Consider the following 13783-nt stretch of genomic DNA (forward strand, 5'->3'; position numbering starts at 1 on the left):
GAACACCGGCCGACGACGACCCCTGAGCGGTGACATTGGGACAAGCACTCCGTGGCCACAGGACTGCAGTTGAAACCTGAACTTGAGCTGCTCCCGACCAAGAAGCTTTGCAAGAAGCAGCCAGGGGAGCGTACAATCCTTCGCGGAAGGAGCTTAGCGGCCATCTGGTCCGGATCCTTCAGTTTGCAGATGAGAAACTTGAAACCCAGCTACGGAGACGGCAGTGACTTGCCAAGGCCACCCAGTAACTTCCAGGCAGGGCCAGTCCAGAGGGCAGGGGTGCCGCCTGGAGCTCAAGGGCCCGGCTCCGACTGGCCTCACTGGCCACTGCAGCCAACGTCTGTTGAGGACACCCCCCCGCCCCCCGCCGCTGCCGGCCAAATCAGTTTATTCCCTCAAACCACGACCCCACCCCGAGAGATGCCTGCTGCCCTGACCTCCCATTTCACGGAGGAGTAACTGAGGCTCGGGGATGCACGGCCGCGGCGGGGTGAGCAGAGGTGGGCCCCGTCCGTCCATCTGGTCGCGGGACCCGGATCTCCCCCGGCCCAGTCCTGCCCCACCCTGGACCTGAGGCCAACGTGCTGCAGCGGAGCAGGAGCACAATCCCCCCACACCCCAGGCCTAAGAGCGGGGTGGCTGAGTGAGGCCCTGAATCCCTGAGGCCAGGAAGCCCATCCAACCACAACGGTGGCTTCGGGAGCAGGCTGGGCAGCCGCCCCGGGCCACTCACCGTCTGCAAATGCAGCCTCCTCCGCCCGCCACTCCCTGTTGTCACAGCTGCGGCAGCAGGAGGGGCACGGGCCGCCCTCATCGGGCAGGTAAAAGGGAGGCGGAGGTGTGTCACAACGAGGGGGGCACCTCAAACCCAGACAAGCAGTGATGCGGCTCCCCGTTGATCCGAGGCGAGGCCACGAACCGAGATGAGGCCACAAACCCAGACGCGGGTCTGCAGCCCAGCAGCCTGAGTCACTGCCCCCGAGGTACGAGAAAGCCAGGGCGGCACCCGCTCCTCGCCCAGGCCTGGGAGGTAGCCGCTGCGCCCTAGAACAGCCCTGGGCCAGCGGGAGGGAGCCCCGGTCCCACGTGGAGACTTGGCCCTCTGGGAAAGGCCGCCCACCCCCACCCCGTTATGCCCTTCCCTTCCCTCTTCCAAGGGGCCTGACAGCAGGTGTCTACACAGCCTGCTCCCCGACTGGGTCCGAGTGCCCCACCCCATCCCCGCCTGGCTCTGCCCTGAGGTCGAGTCCTGTCTCGGCTCGTATGGTTCGGCTCCAGCACAATCCCGTGGGTGAGGACCAACTTCCACTTTCCAGAGGAGGAGACTGAGGCCCTGACGGGCGACACGACGTGCCAGGGACCCAGCGGTGACGGGCGGCTCCAGACTGTCTGACCCTGAGCCCTTTCAGGGGAGGAGCTGTCTCTGCATTTTTACTGGGAAGTGAAACGCCTCCCCTCTCAGACCTTAGAAAGTTACTGAGACAGGCTGTTTTCCCCAGTCCGTCCTGCAGCCAGGGACACCAGGCACCTGGCGGTGGCAGGCCTCCAGTGCAGCCCCAGAGGCCGAGCCACAGCCCCCGGAGGCTAGAAACCCACCCCACCCCCCGCCCCGGGCAACCTGGCAGAACCACGGAGGCCCAGCCACAAGCATTGATCAGAGCATCACAGCAACCAGGAGTCCCCTGGAACAAAAGAACTCAAGGGAGCCCGAGCCCGGACCCCCAGCCGGAGCCCTGAGCCCCACCAGCAAACCTGACCCTCCCGCCTGAGCCCTGACCATGAACCAGAGGCCAGAGCCCTAGCCTGAGCCCTGATTCCCCAGCCTGAATGCTGCCCCTCAGCCTGAGCCCGGACCCCCAGCCTGAGCCCCTGACCACGAGGCTGGCCCCAGCCTGCAGTCCCCCCGCCCCTGCCCGCCTCACTGAATCCTCGGCCACCGAAGGAGCTGAGTGTTACTGTGCCCCCGTCCAAGGAGGAAACCGAGGGTTAGAGTGACCTCCCACACGCGGCAGTAGACGGCTGAGAACCGGGATGGTCTGAGTGGCGTCTCAGCCTCTGGTCTGAGCCTCACCAGGAAGCCCACCCCCGCCCGGCGTTCCTGGCTCTGAGCCCTCCCCATCCGTCAAACTCCCCATCCGTCAAACTCCCGGCTTGCGAACGGGGGCGAGGTGACAGCAGCCATTACCTGCAGCGGGCCGAGAGGTTTCAGAGCCACTTCGCTGCCCTCCCTGATTAATGGCCATTTTAACAGGAAGGGGAACAAAAATTGTATCTCTTACAGCACGGCAATCATTTCTCAATATACACACTCATCTCAGAAGCGATGGCTTAGTCACTCAGTTATTAAGAGCAAGCACAGCCCCGGCGCGCTGAGCAGCGTGAATCTCTCCTCTGCTAGATCAGCCCTCGCCTGCTTCCCGCCCCAACAGTGCCTGGGGAGCCCGTGAAACTCTGGCTGCCCTGTGGCCCTGGCATTTTCTCTACTGTCTCCCAGGGTGATGTGATGCCAAAGCAGGATGTGGCTCTGCCCCCCCAAAGGTCCAGAAAGCGGCTCTCTGCTGATGCCTCTGCCAAAATCTCACAGGAGGGGGAACCGGGACGTCAGGGACGATGGTCGGCACCACAGCAGCCACGAGCCTGCATGAGGACAGCCTTGAGCAGCTACACAAATGACAGGACGAACTACAAATCCAAGCATGCTGATGGTTAGGTGGGTGTTTCTAGAAAGATCTGACAGGACCGAGCATTAAGAAAGGTGGTTCTGAGTCTGACAGAGGAGGGTCCCCACCCCAGCCACCCTAGGGCTCACAATCACCACTTCTGCCCCTCCCGGGTGAGCAGCCCCCACTGCCACCCCCTCCAAGTCTTCCGTGCTGATCTGTCACTGGGTAAGTCTGTATTATGGACTGAATATTTGTATCCCCCCCCATCTCTGCAGTGCCCTAAGCTCTTGGGGTCCCAGTATCATCTCGTGGGGATGATAACAGGGCTGGGGGCTCTCCCCTCCTCACCTACCTATCCAACAGGGTTCAGTGAGCAGCTAGGACATGCCAAGCACTGGGCTGAGGACGAGAGGCCAGGGGTGGCTTCTGGAACTCTCAGGACCCGTGTGTGCTCAAAGCTACAGGGATGAGAGCACCAGCTGGGAACCAGGGGGGTATCAGGGAGGCCTCCTGGAAGGGGTGCCACTCAACCTAAGACCTGAGGGATGGCCAGGATCAGCCGGGTGACAGGCCAGCGCGTGTCAGAGTGCCTCACCGTAAAGGAGGGCGCTGTCCCCACAGGACAACCCCGGGAGGCCTCGCACCTGACGCCGCAGAGTGTGGCTGCTCACACGGACCAAGAACCTGTCCCCTTCCCTAAGCACTAGGAGCCCAAGAGCCCCCGTGTCCGCGTGTGGAGCCCCAGTGGTGCAAAGGCTTCCTCCCCTGCACGCCAGGATCGAGGACACAGAGGGCAGAGAGCCCCAAGGGCCGGATGATTCCTGCTCAATCCCGGCCCATCGGGGGCCTTTGCACACCAGTCACTGCGTGGATTTGCTTCCTACCCGAAGGTAAGTTCAAATTTGCCTCTTCCCCAGAACGGATGCTCCATGACCACAACACAGAGGCCGGGCCACGCTGCAGAAGGAGGCAGAGCCGCTGCGTGGGACGGACGGCGGGGGAGGGGCGCACCTGCTCCCCAGTGTCCGGGCGTGGCTTCCCGCCACCGGCCAGCACGGGGCCTCGCAGGGGAGAAGCACGGGGCTGCTGTCTGCACTGGAGTCTTGTCCTCAAAACAGTAAAATGGAAGGTGCCAACTGTCCCAGCCCAGAGAAGCCCAGGGGTGCATGATGAGCAGGTGTCCTGGTGGGGTCTGGGGACAGAGAAGGACACGAGGGAAAACCCAGGAGCGTGAACACAGCATGGCCCTCGGCGAGGGCGCAGCACCCGGGCCGGGAGATGCTGGCACTGAGGGCAAAGTGCTACCAGCTTCTCGGCTTTTCTGTACATCTGACGCTGTTCTAAGCCCCGGGCCTATCTATTTAAGGGGGACTGCCCTCTGGCTGTGCAGGGGTGGGCAGACCCCGCCCCCAGCCCTGACCCTGTCTCCCCTCCAGGACGCTGCTGTGGAACTGTCGGGAGGCAGGTGGGAACTCGGAACCAGGATCCCCGAAGGCCCCAGAGGCTCCACTCACAGAGGGGGCACGGCCGGTGCGGAGGGGCCCAGGCTCACGCAGGTTGCAGAGCCTCTGGAAGCCAGGCCGTCGGGCTTTTCCCACCAACGGCGCAGCTGGAAGAATTGCATTCCCGTCAAGCCACCTCCAAGACTTGGGGCTCCGGACACAGCGGGAGGCAGCCGTCGAAGGCCGGAAGCCTTGTCTGCAAAAGTGGCCACGTGCAGATGCCCTGCGAGGCCTTTCCACACGCATTCCGGCTGCTCTGTGTCCACAAGGATCCTCCCAGGGAACGGACCTGCCAGTTCCAGTTCCAGGTGAGGCACGCGGCTCTCGGAACCAGGCTCCGTGGAGTCAAGTCATATCATGAGCCGTCTAACGACTCTCCAGCTTCTCCAGTTTTCCCAGGACGCACCACTGGAGACAGCAGGGGTTTAGGGATCACAGGGCCTCAGCTCCTTGAATAGGCTCCTGGGTCCCCACTGTCCACAGCAAGGAGTGAGGGGCAGGGGGCCACAGAGAGAGGGCGGGCAGCCAGGTGAGCCCACCAGCAGCCCAGTGAGGGGAGGGGGCCCGGAAGCCACCAAGGATTTCAAGGGCCTCCCTTGTGCAGCTAGTGCCAAAATGTATAATTTAACAGTCTGTATTTTCATCTCAGACCAGAATGAATTATTTAACATCCTATCAAAAGCAATTCTATCCCTTGCACTGATTCTGACATGGCACTTGCTCCCCCGCCCTGGCTGGCCTCACAACACGGGGGAGGCCGCTCAGGTCCCCAGCAAGCATCTGCTCAGCGCCTACAATGTGCCATGCAGGCCCTGCTCCCCAGCACAGAGCCAGGCCAGCATCACAATGCTCGACACATGCCTGGAGAGCATCTGGCATTAAAGGGCAGGGTATGAAGATTTCAGCCTCTTCTCAACAGTCTCCTGCCTTGTGGGATGTATCACAAGAGATCTAGCGCAAGTAGAAAGTGATGGAAGTGGAGGACGGTTAATTCTGGGTAAGAGGGAGGGGGAAGGCCGCTCCAAGGACATTTGCGTATTTAACATGCCACCCGCGAAGCGACCTCGGCCCTCCCCTGCAGGTCCTCTGTCTGGCTTCTGCCCTCGCCTTTCCTCTCTGGCTCAGCTGGGCCATCCCCTCCCACTGGGCACCAACCCCGAGCTGTTCTCCTTTCCTTTGCCACAAGCCCCACCGTTCCCTGCTGTCTGCACCTCCCACGCAGTTCACCATCATTCTTACAAGGCCCCTCCGGGCGTGGAAGGCTGGTGTAGATGGGTTCGGGCTCAGCAACCACACGGGACCAGCGAAGGGACAGGGGCTTCACCCAAAGGTCACGACCAGAAAGGTCACGCAGGAGGAAGCGGACACAGCATGGAAGAAAGACATGGGGTGAGGTGGTCTCAGGCCGCAGCCACGAGGGGGCCCCTCCACCCTGCCCTGCACCCCCTTGCTCAGCCCAGCGTGAGGCCACCCCACGGCAAAGACCCCACCACTGCAGCCCCCGAAGGGTGGCCCTGCCAGCGCCTGGCATAAGGACAGGTCACCTGAAGATGCTGCTCTTACAGCCACTGAGGTCGGTACTGGGCTTGAGGGTCCCCCCTGGAAATCATGTCCTTCCCAAGACCTCACAATGTGACCTTCTGGGGAGAGGGGGCCGCCGCAGGCGTAACCATCACATGAGGTCATTGTGGAGCCGCCGGGCCTTCATCCAACGGGACCGGTGTCCTCAGATGCAGCAAAGAGACACAGAGCCCCGCGACAGGAAGCGCCCGGAGCCGCCAGAAGCTAGAAGGGGCCGGAAGACTGTCCCCGAGAGCCTGTGGATGGAGACAACCCGCCAACACCTTGACTTCGGGCCCCTGGTGGGTGGTCCTGGCACAGCAGCCACAGGCACTGATACAAGGCTGAAGGTCACAAGCGCTGGTCCAGGGCTGAAGGCGCTCAGCCCTCCAAGCAGACCAGCGCCCGGACGCTCAGGTATTAGAATGCCTGACCCAAGGGTGACGCTCGGGGGCCCCGGAATCCCCAGCAGCAGAGGCGGCTGGCCACCGAGGCGGGGCTCCCTGAGGGCAGGGAGGACAGGCACAGCCTCATCCGGGAAGGAGACAGGCCTGGAGCATCACAATGACCCAAACACAGGTCAGCTTCTCCTGGATGCCCTGCCTGGCACCCTGGCTTCCAGAGGGGCGTCCCCACATCCACCTGGGCCTGGCCCCAAAGGGACGCTCCTTTCTCGGGAACAATCTCCCGTGGCTCCCTCCCTGTGCCCCCACCCTCCTCTCTGGTCCTCCCCTTCGAAGTCACAGGGAGGGACGTCCCCAAAGGTGCAAAAGGCTTGTGATGGCTCCGCTGACCGCTCCTCAAGCAGGTGGACCCCGGTCACCTAAAGACACCAGCATCCTGGTGATGGATAGTGATGCTCTTGCACAAAGTCCCGACCCGGGCTGGCTAGGCAGCCTGCAGCTGCCCGGGGCACAGAGCTGAGGTGGGGCAACAGTGCAGGAAGTCGGGGGGGACGCAGCAGAGCCAGGGACCTGCCAGGGAAGCTCAGACACGTGAAGGTTAACAGCAACACGTGGAAACAACGTGGAGATATGAAAAACCCTCCCTGCTGACCCCAGGCCGTCCAACCACAGCAGGTGGGCCACCAGGGAGGCAGGCCCAGGGCCAGTGGGAGCAGCCCCCGGGGAGCTGGCTGCAGCCTGGGGTAGTGAGCACCCCGTCTCAGGAGGCATCCAAGAAGCTGGTGCTGGCACACATGGCACAGGTAATCAGGCCAGGAGACTTCCCAGATCCGGGGCCGCTCTGGGGTCAAGCCCACCTCCGAACCCTCAGCCGGGGCTCACGGGTAACTGCCGGTCTTGCTCACGTCAATTCTAGCAGCTCTCGTGGCAAGACAGCGCTCAAAGTGGACGGTAAGCACTCAGGACGCTGGCACCAAAACAAAACAAAAGCAAGCGTGCACACACGCACATGCAAACACTTGACAGGCCACAGGGTGAGGCCCCAGAGACTGGCAGCCAGCGGAGCATCCATGGCAGGCCGCCTCCCCGGCCGAGCCTCACGCTCCCTCGCGCTGTGCTGTTCCCCCCGCCCGAAACGTGCTCACCTGCCTCCTGCCTGACCTCGGCCTCCACCAAAGGGCCCTCAAAGGTGACTCTGCCCAAGAAGTACCTCCCTCTGTCCCTCGTCCCTCCGCTCTCTGCAGCCCGATCAGGGCGGCCACCCCCACCCCGCGGACAGAGGCGGGAGCTCCCCAGGCGCCCAAGAGGTGCTGGCTCACCCCTCTGGTTACCCGGGTGGGTTTACTCCGTGAAAACGCATCAAGCCGTCCTCTTAACAACACAGGACACTTTTCCTGTACATGCGTGGGACGTTCAGAAGTTACATTTAAACAACCAACCAAAAAAAGCCCTCTGGCTTTCAATCTAGAGATTTCAAAACATTTCAAAAGGCTTTGTTCCCGTAAAAACACACAGCGCTAAGCCCTGCGGTGAGCTGGATGCTTGGTGAGAGCAGCGATGCAAGAGGAAGGACACGCCTGGAGATACGCAGGTGGGTGGCCTCGGCCCAGGCCCCAGATCTGCACCCAGCCCCCCTTCCGGCCCCCCTCCCAGACTGGCCAGAAAGAACATAGGAGGCTGTCCCTTCTCGCCCTCATCCCTGTCATTGCAGACCCTCCACGCCCTCCAGAAGGGCCCTGTCCACGTCAGGTCCGTTGACGCCACCGGCGACACCCACGCAGACAGGCAGGGATGGGATCGGCCACCCTGGCTTCTCCGGCGATTTCAAGGTCTGTGTGCTCAGGCGTCCCAGTCACATTGCTGAGCAGCCACGGCCCAGAGACTGGGGTTTCTCGAAGCTCTTAGATTCCCCAACAAGACTGGGTCTGAGGACCCCAACTCGCCAGCAGGACAGGGCAGCCCATGCGTCCTGAGAGCCCACTGTGTGCTCACGAGTGCCGCCCTCAGCCACGCACCTCCAGGAGCAACCATCGCCATACACGCCGTCCACCAGCTCGGGTGTCTCGGGGGCAGCTCTCCTCCCTAGATGTGGCTCCAAGTGACATTCCCGCGCCCCCCGCCGTGTGACAGCTCTGAAATGAAGGGCCTGCCCGAGCCCATCACCTCAGGATGCCCAGGAGCCCCAAGGTGGAGGCAAGCCCACGCTTCTCGCTGTCCCGTGGCCTGTGCCCAAGGGCTCCAGGTGACAAGCCAGCTCGGGTGTTCAGAGCTCAGACCGCAGCCCTCCGCCTCCTTGGGGACCCACTGCTGTGCCAGGCCTTGAACGAGATCATCTCAGACAGCCTCTCACAGAGGCCGATCCACACAGGGCGGGCTCGGGTCACTGCTGTGGCCCAGGTTCAATCCCGGGGCGGGGAACTTCCACATGCCCGGGTGCGGCCAGAAGAGAAAGAGCCAGCAGACCAGGATCCCGCTGACTCTGTGCCAAACCCAGCCCCCGTCACGCCTCTGTTCAGCTTCGTGGTCTGTCTGCCGGCCGGGACTGTGGAGTCTCCCGTCCCAGGACCCCAGGGTGGGTGGGTGTGCAGGGGTGGCTTCTGGGCGCAGCCAGGGCCAACACAGCCCCACAGTCCAGGCCGAGAGCCAGCAAGACCGTCCCCCAGCCATCCTGGGAACTCCCAACACTGAGAACCTCTCTGCTCTCCGTCACCCTGGCCACCCGTGCTCCAGCCCTTCACGCAGCCACCGCCGGGCACCCACAGCGGGCTCCCCACACCCTCACGCCACAGCCCAGCCCACGACGCAGCCCACAGTGACCCTGGTGGGAACTGGGCAGGGATTCAACCCCAGGCTGCCACTTAAAGCCATACAAGCACTGCTCCCTGGCATCGAGAAAGGGGAGACGGTACGGAATCTAAACGCAGGGCTCGGGGAGAGGCTCGGGGCCAGCACCGGGGCCCAAGTCACAGACCGGAACCAGCGCCCGCTCCGCACGGGCACCAGGAGGCCAGCAAAGCACTCTGTACGCCAGCAGCCCTCGGTGTGGCTCTGACAACGAGAGCAGCCCCTGCCAGACCCGCAGTCTCACCTCCATGTCAAACCCCACACGGACTCCCCGGGAATTAATCACAGCTCCTCAAAAACAACCCTAATGCCAGCGGCAGCAGCAGGACCGAGACTTCACTGCTTCCTTACGTGGGCACGGCTATGTGGACCCCTCCCCACCAGCCTGAGCCCAGACGGCGAAGTAGCCCCAACAGAGAAGGCACCCCGTTGCAGGGCTCCCTCCGGGCAGCCAGCGTGCAAGGAGTCTCTGATGGGAGGACTCCACCGGGCACCGGCCCCTGGACACTGCCCCCCGCCACCCCAGGGCAAAGCTGCGTCTCCCCAGGCTCGTGGGGATAGCCCTGGCTGGAGGTCTAATCTTTGGCCCCAGTAGCAGGAGCACCCAGCCCTCCCACCCAGGAGCCGTCCGCACCCAGGTGGGCACCCAGCCCCTCCCCCCACCCCCGCTGCCCCTCCAATCAAAGGGTCCCGGATGCTGCTTAAGGGCCTCAGGGGCCCCTCAAAGGGGCCCCCCAATGGGAGCAGATTCTCCCATTGGCCTTCAGGGTCCACCGTAATGTCCTTTTGTCCTCAAGCCCTCACCAGGGCTGCCCAGCCCGTGCCCCCTGGGGTGGCACCCCCCCTCCCCGCCCCACCACCATGGAGTAAGGACCACATCCCCGCAGAGTTCCCCTTGTGGCTCGGCACCAATGAGCCCAATGAGTATCCAAAAGGACACGGGTTCGATCCCTGCTCTTGTTCAGTGGGTTGAGGATCCGGCATTGCTGTGAGCGGTGGTGTAGGCTGCAGATGCAGCTCAGATCTGGTGTCGCTGTGGCTGTGGTGTAAACCAGCAGCTGCAGCTCCGATTCAGCCCCTAGCCTGGGAACTTCCAGATGCTGCAGGTGCAGCCGTAAAAAGCAAAAAAAAAAAAAAAAAGAAAAAGAAAGACTGTGTCCCCTGGGGTCATTCTGCACTGAGTCCCAGGGCCTGGAACCAAGGGACGGGGTTACAGCAGGTCTGGGCCCCGGGAGGGGCTGAGAAACCACGTGGCGCAGCCGCCCGCAACTCCAGGCCGTGCCAACCTCAGGCCGGGCACCAAGCAGAGGCTAAGGGACGCTGGGGCCAGCTCCGCGGGCTCGGCCGGCTCGCCGCCCCGGCCACACAGGGCAGCTGCTCACCTCTGCCTGCCTCCAGCTCCCTGTGAGAAGAAGGCACCTTTAATGCCAGTGCACCGGGGGACCGCGGAGCCGACCGTGCACACGGGGGCCACTGCCCGCCTGGGAAGGAAGGGCCCGCCATTGCCCGCAGGTGGCTGCCGTGAATTTTCAGTCGCCCACACGAGGCTAAAAGGGTCCCTCTGAAGGACACAGAGAACCCCAACCACTGGAAGGACTTGGCCGAACCCAAGTTGGCTCCGGAGTAGTAGCCCCAGGGCCTCGGAGCTGGTCACACACCTCAGCGTCTGTCCCCCAGCCCACAGTGCACACACACACACACGGACACACACACACACAGACACACACACACACACACAGATACACACACACACACACGAACACACACAGACACACACACAGACAGACACACACACAGACACACGCACACGGACACACACATGGACACACACAGACACACACACACGGACACACACACACAGATGCACACAGACACACACACGGACATGGACACACACAGACACAGACACATACACGGACACACACATACACACACATAGACACAAAGATACACACACAGATACACACACAGCCACACAGACACACACGCAGACACACACACGGACACACAGACACAGGCAGACACACACACACACAGACATACACACACACATAGACACAAAGATACACACATGGACATGGACACACACAGCCACACACACATGGACACACACGCAGACACACACACAGACACACAGACACAGACAGACACACACGCACACTCCGCCCACTGGTCTCCACGTAACGGCCTGGCCCTCACACACCCTCAAGGACTTGCTGACCCTCCGAGCCACCCCGGCGTCCTCAGCAGGCCTGGCGATGACCCGAGACAGACGGCACGCACCCAGCCTGGGGAGGGCTGCCCACTGCCCCCCGCTGCACAGAAAGGCCCCGGGGGCCTGGGGCGCCAGCCTGCCGAGGTCTCACCTGTGATCTGTGCCCTGTTTTCCTGCTGCCCAGCGCAGAGGGCGCCCCTTCCCAACGCCGGGAGGCACGGCGTCCCCCTGGCCCACACGTCCCCACGGCGTCACCAAGGCCAGGAAGAGCCAGGTCAGCGGGAAACACAGGGGCGCGGGCATCGTGCTCTGAGTCCCGACAGGCCGGGAACCATCTGCAGAGGCTCCCGGGGGACCATAGCCGCACGTCCGCGCCCCCTCCAAGTCGGATTCAGACGGGCTGAGTCACCTGCCCGCCGTCACCCAGCTAGGAAGCGGCTGTCCTGGGCCGCACGGCCAGCTCAGGCCTGACCAGACAAGGGGCGGCCCCAGACTGAAGGCTACTCGAGCACCCTCGCTCCCTCTGTGCCTGCACCCTGGGGTGGGGGCTGCGAGGCCCGAGGGTCTGGTGGGTGCAAACCCTTTCTCCCCTGGAAGATAAGGCAGCGAGCAGAGCCCACGCCGCACCTGGGGCGCGCAGGCGCGGTGCCCCCACCCCAGAAGCTAACCCCCTGCAGCCGGACACGTCTCTACAGCCTGGCAGCTCCGCCAGCAGGGGTTTCCAGCTTTCAGTTACCTGCGCAGATATGCTTTCAACAGGCACAAAAGTCTGCTTTCACACCAACACCCCCAGAAATGCATTGGGACCCCCAGACACCCGGCTGGGCGGGGCACAGTCAGGGTGTGGACAAACTTTTCCAAATCACAGAGCCAAGGCCAGAGGCCACTCAGAGGAAGGCCAGCCCCCTGGCATGGTCTGGGACAGCAGGGCCTGTCACAAGCCGCGCCCTCCTTTGGGTGGGGGCAGGGCGGGGCAGAGGGCCATCTGCTGGGCCCATTCAGTGGGAAGTGACCCTTTCACCCCCCAGGAGTCCCCAGGGACTCCCTGCAGAACTAATTGCCTGGAAGCATAAATAACACAGCCCAGGATGGGGTGGGGGCAGAGCCAGTGAAGCCCACCACCCCCCGAACAGGGAACAAAGCAGGCCTCAGCTGCTCCGAGCCCCAAGCCCGCCCACCCACCACGGGAGGGGGTCACCCAGGAAGAAGCCAGGCTTTCAGGGACAGGCCAGCTGGGCCCAGGAGCTCTCTGGGTCCTATGAACCCACCTCTCCGTAGACAGCCGTTGTCAGCCAGCAGCCCCTGCCCCAGGACCCCCACCAGCTCCCAAACCCTCTCGTGTGTCCCACGCTCACCCAGGAGGTGCTAGGACAGTTCACCCTCCCTTTCTGGGGAGCAGCACCCCCGCCCCCCAGCACCCACGGTTGGCAGGATGGAGCCCCGGGCCTCGCGGGGACCGGTCACGGCAGTGGAGACACAACATGCCCCTCACGGCCACTCGCCAGCCGTCTCCACTTTGCCCCGATGGACCCACAAGCCCCCGGGGGAGGTGGGGTGAGCCCCCCACCCTGTCGAAAGATGAGGGATGAAGGTCCAGAGGGGAGGCGACCCTGAGGCCATGCCGGGTGTCAGGGCGACTGAACACCCCACCCCTCCAGGACCCCCAGCTCCCCCCCAGGACGGCCTGGATGCCGGAGGAGGGGAGGCGAGGGAGTAGGATCTGCCCCCTGCCCCCCGCCCCAAGGAAAAAGAACGAGAGAGAGAGAGACCCTTGGAAAGCAGACTGATAACCAAGGCGCGTGGAGAGAAAGCAGCGGCTCCGCGGGCCCCAACTCACAGGGCGACGGAAGGGGACCCGGGTCACAGCGGGCGCCCCTCCCACAGCACGCACAGGCTGCTCGCCCTCTGCCCATCGGGGTCCTGGGATGGGTCGAAGCCCTCGCGGGGCCCAGGAAACACGCTATGCTCGGCCCCGCCACTCAGCACCCCCAGGGGACGTCTGCCCGGACCCGCCCTTTGCCAGGATCAGCTTAGCCAGAACCTCCGGCCACACGCCTCCTCTTAGCAATGTCCCTGCTGCACACCCCACATGCCCAGGCTGTGCCCAGGCTTGAGCCCGCCGTGACAGTGACCTCTTTCCCCTGTGGCAACAGCCACGACCAAAACCTGCTTTCACCGCCGTGACTACTGCCCGGGGCTGGTTTTCTTCGACAGCAGGTGGTGACGGCTGCGCCACACACGCTTAAGGCCACAGAACGGACACACCACCGCGGTGGGCAGGTCACAAGTCTCAACACGGTAAAAAGAAAGGCACACGCCACCTTCAGAACAAGAGACCGCACGCATGCTGGGCCCCCACGGCCTTCTGGATGCACTGAGCGCTTCCCGCAGAAACCACGGTGGCCCAGCTCGAGTCCCCGCCTCCAGACCTACGACAACGTCCTCCAAAGCGTCAAAGCCAAGCAACCCGGACGGTACCCCAATTAGCATCATAAGCCTGAGCTAATTGATTTGTTCCAAAGGGCGTCATCTCATCAGCAGGCTTCCACATACTTAACGTCTAATTTCCAGACCCAGAGAGGCGCCACTAACGAG

General features: G+C 63.1%; 1 protein-coding gene across 10 annotated transcripts in view; it reads right to left on the minus strand.

The window, feature by feature from the left end:
• The window catches only part of VAV2 (vav guanine nucleotide exchange factor 2), a 173109-nt gene that overhangs the window by 87754 nt on the left and 71572 nt on the right, over positions 1–13783 (minus strand). The window lies entirely within an intron of this gene.

The sequence above is a fragment of the Sus scrofa genome, chromosome 1, assembly GCF_000003025.6.
Source record: "Sus scrofa isolate TJ Tabasco breed Duroc chromosome 1, Sscrofa11.1, whole genome shotgun sequence".
Classification (NCBI taxonomy): Eukaryota; Metazoa; Chordata; class Mammalia; order Artiodactyla; family Suidae; genus Sus; species Sus scrofa.